The sequence below is a fragment of the Gobius niger genome (assembly GCF_951799975.1).
Source record: "Gobius niger genome assembly, chromosome: 21".
In the NCBI taxonomy this organism is placed as follows: domain Eukaryota; kingdom Metazoa; phylum Chordata; class Actinopteri; order Gobiiformes; family Gobiidae; genus Gobius; species Gobius niger.
The window spans coordinates 18,850,946-18,875,473 of record NC_136872.1 but is presented as its reverse complement, the minus strand read 5'-3'; the positions used below and the strand labels follow the sequence as shown (position 1 = coordinate 18,875,473).

General features: G+C 41.9%; 1 long non-coding RNA gene across 1 annotated transcript in view; it reads right to left on the bottom strand.

The window, feature by feature from the left end:
* Positions 1-24,528, bottom strand: part of LOC306980571 — a 174,892-nt gene that overhangs the window by 94,165 nt on the left and 56,199 nt on the right. The window lies entirely within an intron of this gene.

The window sequence follows — 24,528 nt, the reverse complement described above, 5'->3', positions numbered from 1 at the left end:
GCCACCGTTTTTGCATACTGATATGTTCTTGCCTGAGCTTAGATGAATTGATGCGTACCTGTCTGGTCTTTGTGTGTGTGCTCAGTCACGCAAAAAGACCATAGATGTTGTTAGCATTTGGCCTCTCCCAGCATATTCCTATGGCTCCAAACGGGGGTGAAGTGAGAAGCTACCACGCTCTTCCACGGGCACAAAGACCAGACAGGTGCGTATCAACTTGTCTAAGCTCAGGTAAGAACATATCAGTATGGAAAAAACGGTGGCCTGTTCCTTTAAGGGCAGTTTTAAAAGTTTCTTAGGTTGGGGAAGCTCCAATGTTTTGAGGGAGGCTCCATCCATCCAATAGGACAAGGCTCTCCAACTCGTTTTACTCTGTGGGCTATTTTTACTTAACAAAAATAGCAGATGCGTCGGTGACACTTGTAAAACTCTGTTATATAAATGGAGAGTTCAGAACTGTAACAACAACAGAAAAGCTTCTAAAATGGTTTGCTCAAATATGTCGCATTCAATGAAGGCGTTTTGTGTAAGTGATGGATTTTCTTGGCCCACAGGGCTGTGCAGTACGACCAAAAGAGGGACAGGTGGTCACCCTACTGGGACAACCTGTCTGGAGCAGTGGGTAGCAGCGCCCTTGGACCCATCTCCTGATAATGTGCGATAGGTTGAGCTGTGTGGAAATGTGCGTGTTCTCCCCCGTATCTGGGACGGTTTCCTCTGGATGACTCACTTTGTCCGATTACACAACCTGCACTGAAGGCTAGCCCTCCCAACTGGGGACCCAAGACTATAAAGTGAGCTCGGGATCTGCAAACGGGTCCCCGAGCGCTGCCAAGGACAGGTTTCCCAGTTAACCAGGCTGAAGAATGGGTCGGATGCAGAGGACAAGTTTTCACACAAGGTCACATTTAATGCCTCAAATACAGAAGGAATCGGTGCATTTTTCATTTCTTGCAAACATATCATCAAACAGAGGAAAGAGAATTAGACAAAATGACTACAATTCAATGCTTTTTAATGACTAGCACAATTCATTTAATGACTTCTAATGCTCCGAAACCCTGTTAAACTGAAGTGCAACTTGATCATTTGTTTCAAGTTCCAGTTTAGGCGTGAATGTGCGACATAACATCTTCACTTGCAAAAATACAAATTATATCTATATACAGTCGTGCTCAAAGGTTTACATACCCTGGCAGAATTTCATCATAGGCCCTGTTGACAACAAAAAAGGACCCCATACCTACTGTGAGACATGGAGGGGTTTCGCTGATGCCACTGGCTCCAGCAGAATAAAGTGAAGGTCCTGTTAGTGCCATTTCAGTCTCCTGACTTCAATATCATTGAACCACTGTGGGGAGAACTCAAACATGCGTTAATGCAAGACAGCCCAGGTACTTACAGGAACTGGAGGCTTTTGCCAAGAAGAATGGGTTTACCATCAGAAAAAATAAAGAGCCTCATCCACAGCCACCACAAAAGACTCCAAGCTCTCATTGATGTTAAAGGGGTAATACACAGTATTAAACTGCAATTTTTTGATCAGGGTCATTTTGGTACTTTCTTTATTCATTATGATTTAAAAATAGCAAACTCAGTTGTTTCACCATAAATGGCTTTACACAACCACTAACTGGGAAGAGTGGGAAAATACACTTTTTTGTGTTATCTTTCTTTTCGTTTGAAAAATAGTCAAGAAAAATCTAAAATTCTGCCAGGGTATGTACACTTTTGTGCACAGCTGTACCCCCAAAATGATCTTTAAATGTCCATATTGTAAGAAATGCAAGATAACTCAAAATCACGGAGACTTCCATCTGGCATCTGCATTTTTGTTCAGTTTTTGTCATTTAATTGCAAATTTAGTGTCACTTTTATCTTCGTTTTGGCCCTTTATTGGGCTTTTATACCTTTTTTGACACCACTGATTTGTGTTTTTATTGTTTATGTAATATGGCAGCTATCAATTTTTTGCTTCCTAAAAATTGTTTCTCCATGTCTTTCCACTTCCACATCAGCCAATTTCGTCGCACTAATCTCCTACTTAGCTTCCTCACATCTATTTATAGAACTGCCATCGCGGTCTCGTCAATCTGTGCTTTCCATAAATAACAATTGTTCCTCTTTTTTTTTTTTTTCAGGCGACTTATCTTTCTCCAGTGGATCCCTTTTTATCCGACCCCAGTGCAAGGTCAGATATGGTCATATGTTAATGCCTGCATTGCCCCGCGATAATGCTCTAAAGCTGTAGGTCAGTGTTCTCTATGGGGCAAAGATGACCCTTTTAACCGCCAGCTCCAGACTGTGACATCCCATGTGAAAAGTGCAGAAAAATCCAATCATATATGCAGAGGTCGTAATGCTTGGTAATGGCGTAGTTGTATGGGCAGTGAACTGCAAGTTGTTTTAACACATTGAAGTGTTAATGTATGTATAAGAACTTCAAAAACTGACGACAACTGCAAAGCTAATTAAGTCTTAGCATAGAAAACAAAATCTGGTTATTAATAGAGTCACGTTTAAATGTATGGGTTTATTTTGTTGAAATATGAGATACAAAGATATTTTAATGAGGACATTTTTGAATCCTAACTTATTTAGTAACCAAAAACATTGTAAAAAGCTAGAACATGGTTTATACAGGAAGCAGCAGATCAAATATAATGCTTTTTAATGTCATTTTAATGGCCAAATGCCACTCATCTGTACATATTCAATATCTCAAGATATGCGAGATTTCATCAAACGGAGGACTAAGGGAAATTTTCAATATTTAAAAACAAATTTGACACAATGGGAAACCTTTGAGCGACCTGTGAACAGTTTCAACCAAAACTGCATCTGAATGTGTTTTTGACCATAAATGTTGTGTTTTTGGTGAACTTGTGCAGTAAAAAAACTTCAGCAATATCATTATTTCCAAAGAAATGTACATTTATTGCATGGCAAATCCAATTTAATGCCATTTTAATGACCGTTAAGGCCTTAATATTGTACTTAATGGGCCCGGTCTTGAGTTTCTAAACGCAAACTATAGTGTACCATTGTGTGCCCATGTCTGTGCGCACTTTGAGATCTTGCACCTCCTGAAACATCCAGCCTTTTCCTCCAAACAGACTCCACGGCTGGGACGGGGTGATAGGGGTTGATATGAGGGGAGAGGGCTTGTGGGGGATTTGGGGTTAAAAATGTGCTTTCGTTTTGGTTGCGTTAACGCAATTACGGCCAAGCGAGTGCCGACCCGTGCCACAGTGGGACTGGCTATTGACGACATCTCCTTCTCTCGGGACACGAACATTGTTTAGCCCACAATGGGGTTAATAAAGTTTTTAGTTTGACATGTGAGAGCCGATAATGCTAAAGGAAGAACATAAGGCAGCGATGTAAACAAGGATATGAATGTGAGGCTCTGAAAAAAAACTCAAAATATTGTTAAGCACAAGACTGGAAATATTGTGAAGATTCTGCAATTTATATGTTTCCAGATATGTTTCCATGTTTGAGCAAACTAGTCCAAAACGTGCAATCTGAACAAAAGTGTCATGTCCAGAGCCGCTCATCCTTGATCCGATTGGGTCACGTCACTTCTGTGCACTTTGCATCGCAGGGAGGCCATAGGATTACAATGGACGGCCGTTACACAATCCCCGAGCCGCGCCACCCTTCGCTCACATGCACGCTACGACATATGGGCGTGCACGTACAGCAGAGGCCCAGATGTGAGACCATGCGTGAAGACAGGAGGAGGAGGAGGAGGTGGCCATACGCTGCTATACTGTGGACACGGCAGCCCGCTTTACATCACTGCAGGCCTAATGCGAACGGCGTCTCGCTGGGAGGTACATGTGCACTTTATTACATGCAGGGTAATTGAATTCACATCAATACTAGGGCCGCGTATGGGCTAAATATACAGTGCCTTTATATGCATCCTAGCCAGAATGTCTACGGGTCATTTCCTGGCTGTAATATGCAATAAAATACCGATATGAGAGATGCACATAAGAGGTGGGTGTGTAGAAGGCAGAATTTCTATGGTCAAGTAGCAAATGCAATAAGAATGATAGGAAATGCTATAAGTGAAAATGACAATAGTCTGTGCTTCATTTTCGTCATATATACTAATCGACCGATATAGATATTTCTAAGGTCAACGATGATCCAAGTCTAAATGGGGCCCATATGAATGTTTTTTTCACAGCAGATTGTTCAGTAGAAGCGAAAAACCGGAAGTCGTAGCTAGTGTTAGCATGTAGCATGATGTTTGCATGGTCCATTATTTATGTAATTATGGGCTATTGAACTACTTTGCTCCTCCATGTTTTTGTATCTTTATTGGGTGGAAAACTCCATTCACAATTCAGCATTTGTTAAAATAGTTTTGGAGTAATTATAGAAAGGTTTTTTTTTCTCTTTATTGTTTTCTCCCTCAACTGCTTCAGACATGACCATGTATTCCAGAGACGCCGTCTGTATCTATAAAAGACACAAATCAGCAGATTCCAAAAGAAAACACGTTAAGTCTCTTACAGATCCAAAGTTATCAACAAAAGTCTGCAAAATAAAATATATAAAATTACAATCAGAGCCTCCGTGCTGTTCAAATAGACAGATTTTCACCTCAATGTTGTGGGAGGGCTCATTTTAAGGCTCTGACTGGGCTATTTCCAATGCAAAAAACAGGAAGTCTCTATCACGTTCCGGAGATATGGGCATTACATTGGCCGATAGCTGATATATGTATTTATTTATTTATAACAACAAACAATAAGGTGGAATCACAGCCATAAGGCCAGGACAACGAGCCACTCCTGCTGCACGGAGCTGCTGTAGTTTTCTTCAAAACGAATATAGATATTTGTACTGACATTAATTAAAAACATGTAAAGGATGTGCTCAAATGTGAAAATAATGGCTGTTTAAATCAATATGAAGATGAGATGGATTTAAGTGAAATAGGGAGGAACATATTGGCCGGCAGTCATAAAGGTCGACCTCTAATAATAATGCAACAGAGCAGTGGTTTCGGTTCTAAGATGTACTGCAGGGAGCCCTCGAAAAAATAGATGTTGAAGTGAAGATTGTGTGTGTATGTACTATAAACTAATACTTTGTCTGTAGTTGTTCCCATTGCTAACATTGATATAAATGTAGGTGTAAAAAATGCAACATCTTGTGGGAATTTTGTTATTTCTTTCATATTGTCTCAACATCAGGTTCTTCATTGAGTCTTAACAAACACATTCTCATTCAACAGACGCAGCCCCCGGGATTTTTCGCCGTTTATTGATCCGCATGTTGTCCCCGGAGGAAGATATGGGCCTTATAATTGAGCATGTCGATACAGGATGGAGTAAATGAGTTTTTAAAATGACTTGGCCTATAGGGTTGCAGCTGGATTTGGAAAAGGGGGGGGATTAGTCATATAGTACAGTCTGTTCCCCCAGAGCATGTTGGCGTTTATACGACTGGATGGGCTTTCACTACTTTGACCTTTAAGTGTCTTGACTAATAAGGGAAAGCCAAGACCAGGCGCATGTCACTGACACATGAAATATGTTGAGTTCTTAGTTTTAGAGAACTGGACTGTATTCGCCACACAGTTGATGCTTTGAGCTCTTGTGAAATCCTGTATGAAAGAAAATTCCACCAAATAGGTCATTAGAAAATTCAGAATCAATTAAAATAATTAATGTTGCATGTTTTGGTTGTAGTCTGAGCAAAAAAGCTACATGAAGGACCCTAACCCTTTGAAAGTTCAACAAAAACGCCACATGACTACACAGAGCCAAGCTACAATGTCTAAACCTTGGGACGAATACTCTCTTGTAGATGACGAGATGCTGTACTCTGAGAGCTTTAACCTCGAGGAGAAGCTAACCTCGTCTTCTGACGTGGACACAATGAATGCCGAGTTTCTGAACAGCAAAGAGGAGGTTGTGTCTCAACATATGTTGATGGTTTACCTTGAACAGAAGAAAAAAGCTTTGCAGGAGGAGATTGCTCATCTTAAAGAGCTGGTCTTCAATGGGAGCAAGCTTCAACAGAAAGCTGAAGACGCCAGGGGCATCGACTTGGTCATGCACAAATTACAAATGGTGTTGGAAGCTGCCAAAAAGTCTTCATTTTCAGAACACTGAACTTTGGACAACAAAAGAGAAGAGCTTCAAAAGAGCTCGGCAGTTGACCTCAAAAAGCAGTTTGAGGAGAAGTTGAAGCTTAGGCAGGACAAGACAGATCTTAATGAACAGGTCGCCACTGAGACCACACTTAGACGAAAGGAAGAAAATGTCGTTTAAACTAAAGCTTGAAACAGTTTCCCAAGCAAGAGCAGCAAAAGGCAGAGAGCAGACTCTGCAGAAAGAACAGGAGGAGCTCAGGCAGCTTACAGAGACAGACAAGGACATATTCACAGAGGCACAAATGAACCTGGACAGTTTGAGGAGAAGGAGTTGCTGATGCAGGATGAGATAGATTGTGTAAAAGAGGAAGTCTCCAATGAAACCAGACTTCACCAGATCCATGAAAACAACAAAGGAGGGTTTTGACCACAAAGAGTTGGAGATCATCCAGCAGTATGAGACTGAAAAGCAAGGTTTCCTGGACAAAATTACTAGTTTGAGTGAAGTGCACGACAATAGACAAATTCTCAGAAGAAGTTGAAGAAATGAAAGAGAGGCTCAAAAAGTCTGATGAGGAGAAAGCATCCTTGATAAAAGAATGTGACGATCTTAAAATCCAGATAACGGCTAAAGTTGCAAAGCTGCAAACCAGGCATTCATGGATTGGGAGCTTGAGAAGCAATCACTCCTGAAGAAACGGAGGAGGTAGAAGATCACCTGCAATCGACTGAGGCAGAGAATCAAACTTTGTCAAAGAAATCTTCCGAACTAAAACTGGCGTTGGACTGTGAAATGGCGAAACTTATTACGCTCACCTGTAACTTACAAAAACAGGCCAAGCAGAAAGCAGAGATGGCCCAGAAGATGGAGCAAATGCAGAAACAGATCCAGAAGAGATGGAGGAGAACTCTGTGCAGGCTTCCAGGACCTGGGACAAGGAGGAAAAACTCTCTCTTCACAGAGATTCAAGACAAATGAGGGACTGGAGTGAATGATCACACAGGAAAAGGCTTCAAACGAGCAAGCCATGGCAGAACTCTTGGAGGAGAAGGCGATCGTTTTGAAGGACGCTGAAAATGGTTCTGAAAAGGAAAGGGGACGAGATCACGCTGCTGCGAGTTGGTAAAGTTTTGGAGCAAGAGCTGAAGGAGAGGCGTAGGAAGTGGTACAGTAAGCTCCTCTGTCGTTGACTCCCTTAAACCTATCACTTAACTTTCTTTTTATTTACGCTCAGAAATAAAGTATGAAAAATAATTCATGCATGATTTTTTTCTTTATCTCAGAGTCTCAAGTGTCTTCGAAGCATTAGTAGCTCTCTGATGGTTTGGGTATTTCAACTGTGTCAACGCTTTTTTGGAGACCCCATGTCTATCCCAAGAACACAACTACAATACAATACTCTACAATAAATCCTCTGTAAAAGTGACTCATGTGGCCAGTCGAATTACAGTCATTTCAACCTTTCTATGTCATACATTTCTATGAATCCATGTGAGTGATTTTCTTTCCACACAGTGCATCAGTGCGTAACTCTGTGATGCTCACCGCCTCTGTTGAGAAAAACCACCACCTCACTAGATTTTTTTTTTTCTCTTTTCCTCAGCTACGAATCAATTACATCACCTTTACTGCAAGGAAACTCCCAGCTCAGCCCACGCACTCCGCTCTAGCCGCTTAAATCTCCTTCCCCCCTGACATACCCCCATATCTTTCCATTCATTTTAAGCCCTCTTCCCCGCGGACATTTCCACAGCACAAGTCGCGACTTCTCAGTTATTTGTAAATTCCCTTCATTCGCTCGCTGTGATAGGACTACAAATGATTGACACCCTCCCGCTTTTCAACTCATTCATCTTTCCAGCACGGCATTCTGGGTAATCGAGAGGCTGTTACATCATCGTTGTAGCACGGAGAAGCCGGCTCGTCTCCAACGTGTTTCCCACTCCATTTATGCATTGTTTGGTTGCTGTGTCGGGCGCTATAGGGAGAAAGCATATGGAAGGTTGACGCCTGCGCTAGCGTGCGGCGCCTCCTTGAAGAGGGGAAAGTCAGGGAAGGGCGATGGGAGAGCGGTTGCGTAACAGAAGGCTTTATATTTGGGGCACCGGCGCGTGGCTTCACTCACTACAGCAACCTGACGAAGTGTTACCTAACATTGCACGCAGTCTCTACAACAATGCCATGCAGAAGATCTCATCATGAAAGACAACCAGGTCTGATGATTCACTGATAGACGCAAATACATTCTAAAATACAGGCACTTTACAATCAATTATAAGGCAAAAAGTTCTGGATTGTGGAGGAGGTGAATGGAGCTCGTCTGTGAAAATCCTATTGAAAATCTCCATAGACTTTCCAAAAGAAGAGCAATTCAAATAGTGTTTAAGAGCTAACTACTGACCATAGCGCAGATGTATTACAAGAAAGAAACCAGATGCCCCAGTTTACCCGGAACAGTTCTGGTTTCGTGCCCTCTGTCCCCTGTCCCAGTGGATTTCTCCAAAACTATTGATTTGTCCCAGGCATCCTGGTTTTTCACCAGTAACACGCCTAAAGTAGCATTTTTGCTTGCAACTTAATGACTTTTGGCCATGTGCGTCAAAAACTGAACCATTTAAATAGCTAAAAGTCTATTACCTCAATGCTGATTGGTCCATTTAATTGACATTAGACTTTTATAAACATGAAGTTTGAACATTCAACAAATTCCCATAGTGTGACGGTTTTTAATGTGTAGACTTTCTTCTTTTATTTGGAGATTGGGATTTTTACCTCCTGCACATCGATCCAGTAGAGAGAGGTTTACCTTATCGTTGATGCAGCCCACCTTTATTCTAAAAACTCTCAATGCAAGCAATATCAACAAATCTGTTAACATTGATCTGCTGCTTAGCTCTGCATCAAACTCCGGAGCTGAAAGTGCCTTTGCTGTTGGGGAACTGACTTGGGGAGGAAAAGATAAATCCCTTCTGTCTAGATTGGTAGACAGTGACAGGGGCAGCTAAAATTTCATTAATTATTTATTTTAATTTAAGTTACTGTATTTATAATTATAAGTCAATAATGTGCTTTATTTCATGAGAAGGTCACTTGTTCCTCAGCTGCCCCAGTGTGGTCTTCAATATGAGTTATGCTATGGGGAAACCCACTGAAGCTTGGAGAAGCTCATTATGGAAAATGCAGGCTCTGATTGGCTTGGTGAGATGACTTTGAAGCCAGAGCAACAAAGGAGGGGCGTGTTGTAATTCCCTCTAGTTGAGCAGTGATTGGCTGCTCCTCTCCCCACCCTCCTGCCCTCCCCCCCAGCCCCCTCCCCCCTCCAAAGGGCGGGAATCAGAAGGACAGTCAGACCTGCTGCTGGGTTATTTCTTTCTAACAAAACAAATCAAGAATCCTAAATGTTTTGGTGCAATACATTGTATAATCATGCTTTTATTCCAGTGAGGGCTGTGATACTAACTAGTAAATGATTGTTGGGGAAGCATATTCAGGACTAGCAAAAGTTTGATTGCGTTTATCAGATTTTCCCTCTTTTTTTCCCCCCCCCGCACTGTGCTACAAGGCAAAGAGAGGGCAGGGGGAAATATATCTGCATGGCAACATTTGGCAGAGTTTGTATAACATAAGTGTAGTGATGAATATGGAATGTTGATTTTTAATTTAAAAAAACAGGGAAAGATGACCCCCACCGGTCATCATGAGCCATATACTCAGCCTTCTGCGGAAATATGTTGCTGACAAAGCATCAGGAGTTGAATAAAAACAACTCAATGAAAAAGAACTTTGGTCCTTGATGGAAAATTCCTGCACAACCGAGAACTTTAACACAAAATACTGCAGCCAGAGACGACTGAACCGCCATACTTTGATCGTGGAAACATGTACCAAGCCACTGGATTCTGCTTTGTTAATGTGAGTTTAGATTTGCTGCTGCAGAATCTTTTCTAATTCCACATATTTACGTAATAGCCTCAAATCCCATCAGGCCATCCTCGATACTACAGCCATAACACGCCGTTTGCTAAACTGCTCTGATTCACTTCTCCATCATCACATTAACGGCCTAAACGTATGGGAGCAAATTGCCGTGGATTGACTGTAAGACTCACGATGCAGAAAAACACATGGTTAATCACAGCAGAGGCGGGCTGTGTCCCCACGCACGCTCCGACTGCACAAGTGGATGACTAACACTCTTCACTCCGCCGCTCTCTCTCTCTCTCTTTCGCCCTCCCTCTCCCCACGCCGCTTCCTCGTCCTCGTCTCTGTACACCGGGTTTCCCTCTAGTGAGGACACCAGTGCATGTGTCATAATATTCGCTGGCGGATAAAGCCTTTATGGTGACTCTGTTTTCGCTCTCTGAATCGGCAGGACCGACATTAACTATTGATGTCTGTAATAACTTGCTGCTACAGTGGAGCGAGGGGCAAACGCCGGGTGGGACAGCGGTAAATATTTTGATATGAGCTCAAAAGCCTAAAGCAACTGTGGCTTCCTGATGGATAGTGCAGAGTTAGCGTCTGGTTTCTTCTCTGAACTATCAGTGTAACAGTTTTTGGCCCTGAAGTAGCACAACTTGTGGGTTGTTGTGGGTTCATGACCTGAGGTTCCCAACGCCATTTGGAAATGTTTTAGTTGTAAATGACACGTAACAATAATATTGCTACAAACCATTATAACAAATGGATTACTTATTACTGCTGGTCAAATATGTCTTCAGTACAAAGCTGCTCTGTCAAATTATTAGCTAAGTGAAAAAATTCATGAATTTTCAAAGAAGAAAGTACAAATCTGTTTAAAGGAATAGGCCACCTTTTTTTTTTTACATGTTCTTACCTTGGCTTAGACGAGTTCATTTGTACCTGTCTGGTCTTCACGCGTGCCCTCAGCCATGTAAACACAGCACAGATGGTGTTAGCATTTAGCCATACAGACCCCGTCTGTGCTGCGTTTACGCGACTGAGGGCACGAGTGAAGACCAGACCAGGTACAAATGAACTCATCTAAGGTAAGAAAATATCTCAGTATGTAAAAACGGTGGCCTATTCCTGGATGTCGAAGTGCTCCTAAGGTATTATTACGCCATACAACATAGTGCTCCTTTTTATCTGCTGAGAAAATCGACATGTTTAATTTTGTGTAACTATACTTGAATTGTGCAACTACTCACGTAACCATATTTAAATATGGGAAACGTGGAACAGCTTGGTCGCTTCTAACTTCAACCCAGTTTGGAGCTAAAGGAATGATGGGAGAGGCTAAATGCTAACAACATCTCTGGTCTATTAGTCTGACTGAGCGCACGCACAAAGACCAGACAGATATGTATCATCTCGTCTAAGCTCAGGTAAGAACATATCTCAGTATGTAAAACCAGTGGCCTGTTCCTTCAACTGCTGAAACAAAAATAAGCACTGTCTCGGCAGCTAAACCAGAAACAGGCCCTTTCCACCTCTCTTACTGTGAAATCAGCTCACACAGATTTGAGGTTTTGTTATTTGAAATAGTTAGTTTTTTATCAAGAAATAAGCTAAATAGAAAATGCCTCTTTTGCATTGAAAACAGCATTTTATACTCACTACTGCCACCTCAGGTCATACGTGTACTGCAGCTATTTTAAGCTCGTGCATCACAGCACTTCAGACCCGAAGTAACAACTTTTTGAGTGACAGTGCAGGATTTTAGAGCCAGTTGTGGTGAACAGGTCTTGGCTGATGCTACACATTAGGACATGGCTGGAACATGTAGGGGGAGGAAAATAATTAATTTTAACATTTCAAGTATAGTCCCTTTAAAAAGCAGCCTGATTCCTGATACGGTTGCCACATCCACGATTAAAACCACAGAATTGAACGGTTGTGCTGTGACACTGACAAATATGACCCATGTACCCTTTCATGCAACTTTGTCATTGTACAAAACCTTGGAATAAAACTCTTTATTTCATAGACTGACATTTCGTGACAGAATTTTCCTTCAATACAAGTTACAAAACCGTCTAACAGTAATTCTCTTATTTTTCTGATATTGTCATATGTCTAGTTCGAGTGACGCACAGTGCCACACGCGTCAATGCTGCTTAGTGACTGAGTGACTTTCTATGCGGGGTTTGCATGTTCTTACTTTCACTTAGTGCCGTATTTCAGAATATTTGACTAATTGGTGTGAAACGTTTGAACAGATTCCTGCGCGACTCTCTGTAGTCTTGGTTTATTCTTGTTAAATCATTAGGTTGAGGGGCTCTGAGACCAGAGCACTTCCCCGTGGTGCTGTCCCGACTGTGATGTGGTGGTTAGCAGCAGCTGGGGGAGCAGTACACGAGGTATCTCTGATTAAAAGGTCCCATGAAAGGTCGAGAGGGGAACTGAGACTGAGGCAATGGAGATCAGGGCAGATTACGCAAGTGATAATCTGACGCCTCTGTGTTAAAAGTTAATCAAGTGACATATAGTAATACATCAGTGCATAGGTTCAGTGTCAGGCTTCTCCATAAGGTTAAGTTTAGTTTCTGGTATAGGTCATCCATATAGAAAGACCCCACACAGCCTGGGGATCGAACCCTGTGAGGCAAGAAGGCCATGGCCAATTTTTTTGGTCAAACTATTGATTGTCTGTGCTCTTCCGTGGTGCTGCCGTGCGTCCGTCCTCTCACTTTGTAAAAACCCATGGACAGGTTTTGTAACGCACAGTGAACTCTGAAGTATATTGAGCCATAACCTTGAATTACAAGGCTTATGGGCATTGGTTTAAACACTGTAAGTCTCGAGTGACATTTCTTGCAAATATTTATGTTGTCAATATCTTGAAAGCGAGGGAAAAGTCAGGACCGCGGCTCCGTAGGCAGGAGCGGACCATAGTGGACCATAGTAGACAGGGGGACAACAGGACCTGGGATCAGCCCGACACAGACACCTCCACTTTTTAAATAATTTAAATTCGTCTTGGAATCACAGGAAAAGTTTCAAAGTGTTGATGTTAAACATAGAGGGTACATTTCCGTCTGTCAAATTAGCGATCAATTAGCTTTGTTGTTCACCATTAGCTGGGTGCACCCTTCGAGATCAGGTGAGGAGCTCAGTTACCCGGGAGGAGCTCCTCACCTGATCTCGAAGGGTGCACCCAGCTAATGGTGAACAACACAGACACCTCCACTTTTTAAATAATTTAAATTCGTCTTGGAATCACAGGAAAAGTTTCAAAGTGTTGATGTTAAACATAGAGGGTACATTTCCGTCTGTCAAATTAGCGATCAATTAGCTTTGTTGTTCACCATTAGCTGGGTGCACCCTTCGAGATCAGGTGAGGAGCTCAGTTACCCGGGAGGAGCTCGGAGTAGAGTCGCTGCTCCTTCACGTTAAAAGGAGCAGCTGAGGTGGCTCGGGCATCTGTTTCGGATGCCTTCTGGTCGCCTCCCTCGGGAGGTGCTCCAGGCATGTCCTATTGGGAGTTGGCCTCGTGGAAGGCCCAGGACACGCTGGAGGGACTATGTCTCCGAGCTGGCCTGGTGTCGCCTCGGGGTCCCCCCAGAACAGCTGGAGGAGGTGTGTGTGGATCGGGAAGTCTGAGCATCTCTGCTGAGACTACTGCCCCCGCGACCCGGCCCCGGATAAAGTGGAAGAAAATGGACGGATGGATTCTGCTTTTTTATTTCTCATTCCAGTTTAAATGTTCTGAATATTGGCGACATGAGGCCACAGTTTCAGACCCTGGACTTTGTCCAACAGTCGCCTTCAAGGGGCAGAAATGTTTTTCTCACATAGATATTCCAACTATGTGAACAAGGACTGGACGTCACTTTTGAAGCATCTCTTCATATGAATGGCCGTTCAGTTCTTTCAGTTTCTGTCTACATCCATACACAGCCCTGGTTGTAAAAATAGACTTTAAGCTAATATTGTAACAAGCTCCACGGCGACAAGAAAAACGCTTATATCATCAATTTTCCAGCGGTTAAAACAGTCCAAATTAGAGCTTGTTTGGTAGCCAAAAGGAATTCTATTACCCATAATGCAACGGCCGACCCAAGATGGGCATTCGGCTTAATCTGCAGGAATTCCACAGATCTCTCCCCTTGTCTTTGTCTAGCCCTGTATGATGGAGCATGGGCAGAAAAAACAAGACAAACAGATAGAGGCAAAAGTCTGAACGAGTCCATCAGACGTTTTTGCTTGTTAATCTGTTCCCCCAACAATCATCAACTAGCAAACACCCCTCCCAGCCTTCACTGGAATAAAAGTAGCATTACATTATTTATTGTACTGATCTGAACTCGGGATTTGTTTGCACACAAGTACTACTCTTTATCACTTCTCTAAACACCATCTACTTCACTGTCAGGTTTTCTCGCAGTACTTGAATGCCACATAGCCCCTTGGCGCGTACAGTATTTTGGCTCTCATTCACTGACTCCATCTCGAGGGGCCGCGCTGACCAGATGCTGCCCGATTGTAGTGGCTCTAGTCTGGGCAGAGCGCTCACCAGATGGGCCTCTCAGCTCTGGACCCAAGTGGCCCTCGTCGCTGCCAGAGTCTGAACGGGAAAAACATCAGTCTGCGAGAGCTGTGGACATTGTTTTTCTTTGAGTGTCTGCCCCGTTGCTCCCGATGGCCTTTCGGGGTCTGCACCAGAGGCTGTTAATGTAGGTTGAATCGTAAAGCTCTAGTGCCTGAAGCGTTCGAAGAGAAGTTCTTTCAAATTATTTCCCCGAAGTTCGAGCGTATAAATTCATAGGTCACATCTTTCACATTATGGACACAATTTTAGGACTTTCTTGGACTTGGAGGTAGGGGGGAAACCAGTGATCCTTTGAAACAGTGCATCGCCTCCTGGGTTTGTCCCAGTTTCAGAGCGTGGTGTCCTGCACTGGTCAGCTCCTTTCTCTTCCACCTGCGCAGCTCCCTCCGCGCCACAACAGTCTTTCACCATCTTCTGGGAAGAGCGTAGCAGACAAATATAATCTGTTTTATTCTCCAGTGAACGTAGATTAGCCAGAACAATAGATGGGATAGAAGATTAGTGTGATAGTAAGCTTAGCTGTGAGTCTTGCCCGGATACCTCCTCATTTGCCCCTTTTTTGTTTTTTGTAGCGCCTCTTGTGACACTGTGCTGCAGGGGTGGGGGACTCTTGGTGCCTGTTCAGTGTTTCAGAAGATGTCAATTATTATATTAGCAACTTTCTACAACCTTTATTTCTAAGGTCTGGACCCACAAATATGACCATTTATGGATAATCTTCAATACCTTCTACAATTTTTGCTCTAGTGGCACCAAATTTACACTGTTTACCAATTATCGTACTGGCAACTTACTGCAACCTTTATTCCTTGGTTCTGGACATTTATTTTGAAATTTACATCAAAATATGACAATTAATGGATAGTACTATTTAATATATACAGCTTTCACTGTATTTATAACTGTAGTGACACTAAATCTAGCAATTATGAAATTAGCAACTTACTACAACCTTTATTTTTCAGGTCTGGACCTATATTTTGAAATCCATACCAAAACATAACAATTTATGGACATTATTCTTTCATAGTTTCTACAGTTTTCACTGTAGTGACACTAAATTTACACCAATTACCAACTGTTATACTAGCAGCTTTCTACGAACTTTCAAGGTCTGGACCTTTATTTTGAAATTAATGCACAAATATGACAATTTACGGATAATCTTCAATACCTTCTACAATTTTTACTGTAGTGGCATCAAATTTACACTAGTTACCAATTATCATACTAACAACTTACTACAACTTTTATTTTTTGGATCTGGACATTTTTGAAATTTATGTCAAAATATGTCGATTTAAGGATGGCAAATTACTTACCTTTTCGCTGTGTTTTCAGTCATTTAGAATGACAGTTGTTTTTTTGTTGTTAGCAGTAGCAGTAAGCTAGGTTAGCAGGTTAGCCGCTACAGGCTGCAGTTTGTTACGCTTTTTTTTATTTTTTTTTATTCATTCATTCACCTCAGACATAGACACAGTCACAGTATACATTGAATAAAACAAAAACATAAATAACACAACAATACCAAAATCACAATACATTTCACAGAAAGATGCTTCCAGACTAAGACAGGACAAGACAAAGACAAGACAAACAAACACAAAGACAAGACATACAAGACATACAAGTCCTTGACATGTTTTTCATAAATTCCATATTATTTTTACATTATGTTTTACATTATATTTACATTGTTACATTATATTTTACATTATATTTTATATTTTACATTTTACAGTGGCTCTCAACGAATGGGCACTCCACCAGTCTTCCTTTGTTCTGTTCATCCTTATACACATCTTTATCTTGTTTGGAGTGTTTGTTGATTGTTTTATATTAATTTATCTTAAGATCGTTGATCTAAATTTGTAGGAATTTGGGATGGTAGTACTGGGGCAGCTGGTTTGTTGCAGGTTGCAGGTTTGATTTTAAAACCCACACCCGTCCCACTAGCGCTCCAAAGTTTGAGAACCACTGAATGAACATGAAAAGACATTAATTGCATTGTGTACATTAGGAGATTAAAAATGTTAGTACACATCAGTCCCATACCCATTCCACTTTTTGTTTGTTACACTTTCCCAAACTCCTCTGTCGAGTGGGATAAAAAGTAATGCAGCATTTTTCCATAAACAGACTGTTCTCCCAACATAAAAATAAAGATGAAAACTTATCCATGGAGCACTCAAACATGCTCCCAGTGCGTGCCGTGGTTTTCCAGTGTTATAATCTGCAGACTGGAGCGGCTGCACATTTGCAACAGCAGATACACAACCTGTTTGTTCACAACCTGAACCTCACTAAAACACAGCAAATATGTACAAAAGTATCGAGTACAAGGCAAAAAAAAAGCTGCTGTACCAAGAAAGAGGGAAGATGCCGCTTGTTTAAGACACCAGATTTCAGTCATCTGTAGCAGAAGCATGTAGTTTATTTGTATAGCCCATTTTTTGATTTTTCTATAGATGTTTATTATAGACAATTGTTTTTATATTTACTGTTTCATGTTTTTTACAATAAGATATATAATTTGTATGTCTATTAATTGTTTTAACAACTAACTGGACACATTGACCATTGGCACGTGAAAAAGCAAAAACTGCTGTCTGTCTTTCTAATCTTTTTCCATTGTGTAGATTATACCCTTTCCAAATAATACAGACTTAACTATTACTGATTCCCGAGGGACTCTGTGTTGGTCTCAATCAGGTGGAAAAGGTCAAGTGGCATGATTTGAACGACCGTTTATTTAAGTTAGTCACTCAAAGGAGGGGAGCGTGGCCTTTTCGAACGCCGTGAGTCACACTTCACTCTGCGCTGACCGCCCCAGGGAGCAGTCGAGCAATCAACACCCAGAAAGAATGCACAATCCGCTGACTTTTACGAGTGAGGAGTCGGGGGGAGGTCAGTGGGCACAACAAGCTAAAGAGCAAAAGGAAAGTGGCGTACGCTTGCCCCCCGCAGCGAGACATGCGGCGCTATTTTAGGATCAACTTTCAAAAGGGCACAGTTTCAGTCTTGAATTTAAATGCAGTTGGTCTTGGGCTCCTTCTGTTGACATTTACGCCGGTGGAAAGGCTGCGGAGGAGGATTGTGTTCCCATTGATACGAAGGAGATCATGGTCTGCTGATTTGTGCTTTTGTGGCTTTTCCATTCTGAAATGTTGTGGCATTATACAAAAATTACCTCCGCATATGAATCCAGATTTGGTCGGTGACTAAAGCTTCTCCATTTCTTGGCTGTTGGGGTTTTCTGAGTGCTTCTTTAGCGCAACAGTTACAAGTAAAACCTGCTACTCTTTTGGCCTATACACACGAGTGACTGGTGACTCCAAGTGCCATCTCCGGACGCACTGTTCTTCCTCTCTTGCTTTTTCCCCAATAAGGATCAGTGATGTCTTGCACAAATCAACAAATAGTTCAAAAAAACATCACAGACAGTGAGATGCTGATGGGAAGTCACTGGCTACGTGTTAAAAACATTGCGTTGGATGTAAGTACTTGACTGCAGGAACTCGTCTTTGTTCATTGAGGTAGCACTCTCAGAGCTAATGGCTAGTATCAAGAAACAAAACCACAGACATTAAACAACTTGTATGTATTTATATTAAAGACTAGCCGATTATTTTTTTGAGCAGGTTTGTTCAAAATCTTTAGGCGGTAACATAGGCCCTGTCCATACGTAGTCAAGCTGAAGTTTTTCTGCTTTAGTCCCGGGGGGAGGAGCTGACCAGTGCAGGACGCCACGCTCTGAAACAGTCAGTCAGTAACTCACTACCTGTCATGTAATCTGAGCTTCTTTTTTTTTTAATAGACACCACTTCTAACTCAAAAAAATAACAGGGACAGGAAGAGCCGCACCTCCTGAGGATCCACTCGGAAGTCACATGATGCTCGAGTGCATAGAGCCGATTGATTTAAAAAAAAAAAAGTTAATCATTAATAGCCTTTCTTTTCGATCATTTCTCACCCACATCTTTATCTCAGCCCTGCCCGTGAGTGGTCAGTGAATAAAACAGTGATTTCGGCGGCAGATTGTACATTGGCCTCTCCAGCCTCCTCCTGTAGAGACCGGGGCTTGATTTGAGTACGCCGCACACTGGGAGTGAGGCTTCTGAAGGAGGGTCCCGCTGAGAGCTGCCGTGGTGCATCGTGGGAGATCAGATTGAGACAGAAAAATGTCCATGTGTGAGTGAGTAAGAGAGAGAGAGAAATATAGAGCACATGCACTGACACATCTCTCAGGGTTACTCTACGGGTGGGGCTTTTCTGTGTGAGTTTCCGTGTTCTCCCACGGCCTGTGTAGGTTTCCTCTGGGCGCTCACGTTTCTGTTTCCCTTAAAACAAAGTACAACAAGGTCAGGAAGAGTGAGTGAGTGTTTGTGAGAGCAAATCCTGGATGCAAATATACAGTAGCTGCAATCTGGCATGGTGCGCGCATTAGTCTAATGAACAATTAAACAAAACAAATACAAAATGCATAAATAGCAGAGTAGGATCCGGGGTGTAACCACTTACAAGTGTGAAAGTAGTGAGGAGTAGAGATGGGCAGATTGATTCCATCATATCAATATACTGTATCAATAGCCAAATGGATGCTATTCAAGTATCTATACAATGACAGAATATTGGACTGATCCATCCACATCCTGTGACTGGATCTGCAAGTTTTTGTTCTGCTTTTCTGTAAAGTATTCATTTTATTTGTGATTTCTTTAGCATTGTTATAGGTCAGCCATTCCCAAAGTGGAACCTCAGAGGCCCTGAAGGGGAACCTCCAAAGGTTGACCACCTGTCATCATTCGCCTAAAAATGAACGAGTTTGAAATGAAACCTAGGCATAAATTCAACCTGGGAGACCAAATTCAGCGTCTCCTCCAGCCAATGATCACATCTGTGAAGGTCACGCCTCCACCTCAGTCTATCAGCACAGAGCCACACCTTCGTAGTAGCCAATCATTGCCCTTGTTTCTTCTTTTAAGCCTCTGGCAATCAGCGACCCACCTCCACCCAGTCTCCACCTCTTCCATCTACTGCTCTCCCTGTGTGCATCTTTCACTGGTCTCCCATACCACCACCAGTGTCCAGGCACTGTTTGAGTCTATCCAGGTTGAAATGAACTTCATGTGTATTTGTTTAATTGCAATAACGTATTTAGCCTAATCACTATATTTTTTTAATTGTTATGTAAAATAATGTGGAAATTAATGACTTCATAATGTTGGGGGCGTAGAATCTTTACATGAATTTAAATGGGCCACGACATGCTGGACTTTGGGAAGGGTCGACATAGGTCAATAACCACTGAAATCTACATTTTATAGTGGCTAGATGCAAGTTAGCCATTTTATACTCACTACTGCCACCTCAGGCCCTACGTGTAACTGCACTTTCTATATTAAGCTTGTGCATGACGGCACTTGGGACCCGAAGTAACACCTTTTTGAGTGACAGTGCAGGATTTTAGAGGCAGTTGTGGTGAACAGGTCTGAGCTCATTCTACACATTAGGGCATGGCTGGAACATGTAGGGGAGGAATTTTTTTATAATTTTAACATTTTTTCAACCCGTATAGTCCTTTTTAATATAAAAATGCCTAGTTTCCATTATGATATAATATAATAATATAGTATCGGCCATCACTAGTGAGAATAACCAAACACAAACAAACCTGTCCCAAGGGTTTGAGAAAAAACACAATTTCAAATTCTCTGCCGTAGTCAACGTCAAATAAAAATGCCTGTATTCTTTTTTTTTTCATTTAATAGCATGGTAAAATATTTATATGTAACACATCTGTTCGGGGGAATACAACAGTGCTTGGACTACAGGTGCTTTGTTACTGTTTGCCTCTTTCCGTGTCCCGTATTTTATGTAACCCGCTCAGGTAGTGCTTGTCAGCGTGTCCCTGATGTAGTGATGTCGTGCGGCGGGCGACAGAACGCTGTGATTGGTCCAACACATGTCACTGTGAGCTGCTGTGGGTCGAGCCCCGCTGAGCCCAACCTGTCACACCCACTTACTGTTAACAACAAACTCCCTCTTTCTCTCTGTCTCTCTTCCTTCTTTCCATCTGTCTTTATTTTTTTCCTTCTTCTTGTGTCTGTCATACTAAAGGTTGGATTTGCTTGAAAAATCATTCTGTAAATGCTTTGGTGAAGTCGAATCTATCTAGTATACTACTGTACCCCCTCCACCACTGAGGTAAAAATAGCTCCACGGTGAACATCTTTGACACAAATCGTAGACGACAAGTCCCAACACATGTCGCTTTGTGTGGTCAAAATCGCCGTCAACTGTGGGCTGACGTTAATGCGTTTGAACCAGTGGAGACTTATAACAGACTAACAGAGGCTGGCAAACGGGCGAGGAGCACTCAGACCCTGCCAGGAAAGGAAATCACTGAGTGCAGCAGATAACATGGGGCCAGTTGGTCTTATAACAGGAAGGCTGACAGTTCAGCGTTCCAGAGACAAATGCATGGGTTATTCTAGTCTGATTTTAAAGGCCTGTTCATATGCTGACGACATCTTTGGAGTTGCCCCAGATATGGATATGTTCGAAGCAGCCAGAGGGAGAAAAAAAAGAAGGGAAGCCCAGATTTCTCCCATTTGGCCACCATTCCTTTAACAAATGCTGCGTTATTTATTATTTTTCTAATAAAGAGACATGGAGAGGAGCAAAGTAGTTCAACATACCATATATGCTTAACCACCTGGCCTGAGCACATTTTCTCCAGTTTGGCTTTACCCACATCTAAAAGCTTCTTGAGAAAAATAGCAACATAATAGCAACCAAATTGAGACAAAACGAGGACGAAAACGGAAAAAAAAAAGCTACTGAAGGATGACAGCAAAGTGACAGAAAATGTGACAGTAATGTAACGAAAAAGTGACAAAAATGACCCAAAAGCGAGAGACAGAAAAGTGGCAGTAAAATGACAAAAGGAAAAAGATCCGTTTAAATGAGTTTTGTAGGTTAGCTTTCATATGAGGTGTTGCTCTGGCCTATAGGCTGTAAGCTTTTAGATTTGGGTAAAGCTGAACTGGAGAACATGCCATTGGTAAAGGCGGGGATTAAAGGAATAGGCCACCGTTTTTACATACTGAGATATGTTCTTACCTTAGCTTTGACGAGTTCTATAGGACCTGTCTGGTCCGCGCAGTAATATCTTCACTTTACTGTGAGGATGCCAAACTACTCCTGGTATTACTACGCCTTACAATATAGTCCCCCCTTTTATCCGCTTAGAAAATCCACATTGTTTAATTTTGTGTAATTATACTTTGTAGTGTAACACTTCACGTAACCATATTTAAATAGGGAAAACGTGGAAGAGCTTGGTAGCTTCTATCTTGACCTGTTTTGGAGCTATAGTGGAGAGGAGGAGAGGCTAAATGCTATGCGCCGTCTGCGCTGTGTTTACGTGACTGAAGGCACGGGTGAAGATCAGACAGGTCTTAAAGAACTCGTCAAAGTTAAGGTAAGAACATATCTCAGTATGTAAAAACGGTGGCCTATTCCTTTAAGAGTTTAAAAAATGGACAATGCTAACTGGGAAGCTAACGTTAGCTTCATGCTATATGTGCTATTAACAAGTGCCATTTTTTTTTCACTACTGAACAATTTGCTGTGAAAAAACATCCATATGGACCTCAGGATTGAAGGAGGTGAAGAAAGCTTGTTATGGGAATCACAGATTTTCACTCTTTTGGCACATTATAACCTTATTTAGCACGTTTAAATAAAGTTGAGAATCAGGTCCCTGTGAATGTTTTTGACTCATTCTTACAAATGCAGCAGCTTGTCCAGTATAAAAGCGCTATATAAATAAGCTTCCATTCCATTGGCCCGAGCCAGTGTAATATGACCCTGTGTATGATTGGGCCTGGCCGGGACATAATGTTAACTTGAGACATGAACACAACAGACTTATTTGAGAGGGAAGTCTCTAACACACTGTTGGCGATGTTGTTGATAGTGGTGATGGACCTCCAGAGGGTTTGTAAAATGAAAGCACACTTTGGCACCCCTTCTATTTCCCCAACATATGACTAACAAGGCTCATCACTACTGACTATATCTATGGGAACAAGGAGGATGCAGTCTTTCTATATTCTTTTTATTTAACCTTTATTTAACCTTTATGGAAAAGTCCCACTGAAGTCCTTGCTCCAGAGAGATGATTTCTTTTATGCATCTAGACTGGTCTCACTCGCTATGTTCTCGCCCCTTTAGACCTCACAGAAATCTGTGAAACATGGCCTCCCAGGAGTGTCCACACACTGCCCCTTCAGTAGTAATTATCATATTATGTTCATATAACTCCCATGGAGTTAGACCTCTGCTCATGGTCATTAATTTTATTTTTACGCACCAGGGCACAAGGTTTTGAAGTGAGCCTCCCGAACAATTCATCACAGTCTCTGCTGTGTCTTTTAGAGAGTTAGCTATTAGCGCTAACAGTTATGAAGATGACGCAGTGAGAGGAAATGGAATCACGCATACACAGTCCAGTCAACAGCCCATTGAAGCTGTTGGATGATTCCTCTGAGGGTAGAAGTTACATCACAAATTGTGCTTCTTAGTGTTCTGTCTTTTTACTCATTTTGTATTTACTTATATTTAGTGGATTTGTCTGCTCTTCTTTTACAACTTCTTTTGAGATAAAGTGACGATTTTTTACTCAATATCATGATATAGGAAGGGGTAGAGTTCCCTATTCATGGGACAGAGCTGGGACTAGCTCATGGCCCATTGGTACAGCATGGATGCAAGATGGCAGTTATGAAATGTTTACCTCTTCTTCTTGCCGTGTATCCTCCGCCCATGGCCAATAGGCAAGTGAAACAATAATCCTACAAAAATCAAATCAATGCAATCATTTTTAAAACACATGGGTGAAGAGCGGGGAGAGACGTTAAGCAGATTGTCAGAGCTTGGACTCAAATTCACGCTGCTGCCTGGACTATTCACGGCTCAAAATATGCGTAACCTAAAAAATAACATATCAATGCGGTTTTGACTGTCAGGCTGTTGCACACGACATAAGCATTTACATTTAAGAGAAGGCTGAAATATGAAACTGCTTCAGACATTTGCATGCAGGTTTATGTAAACAGGATATTTTGTTGAATATATTAAAATGATATATGACCTGATGTATGTACAGTAAAAGGTTAGATCCCGACTGATTTTATCCTTTTTATCCAGCTCGTGCATAACCGTCATTAGCTAGTTTATTTGAAAATGCATCTCTCTCTTTGCTAATTGACATGTGCCTTTACTGTTTAAGTTACGCAACACTATACCACACACCTACAGCTGTGACGCTACCGAGTTACATAACCGGAGAAATATGCAACTTTTAATTCAATACCCACCACAAAGCCTTCATTTATTTCCTATCATGTTCACACAGGGTATAATTATGATTTTAATTGAGCCATTTGCTGAATGTAGGTGTGAAATATTCTTTGTTTTTGTATCGCACCAGAAGCTTTTGTGATGAATCACTCACTGGCCATTTTAACTCCGACATGTGGCTCTGAAATCAATGCCATCTGTGCCGCTCTAAACAACGGACAGCGTTTTTTCTTTATTGGAGATAATAGGTGGCGGTGACTCATACTATAGGGAATAATAATGGATCTGCTCAACAGTTTAGCAATTAGGCCTGAAAGGTGTCGTTTCCTATAGCTTGGTATGATACTGCAGGACACCAGCGAGATACTCCTGACCAAGACTCTGGCTCTTCTGAAGAACTATCAGGGGACAGGAAATAAAAATGGTTAACTTATTCACTGTTATGAGCTGGGGTTGCTGCAGTTCAGGTTTAGGTTCAGCAACACTATGCGCCCAAAGAATGAGATCAGCGGAACATCCTGA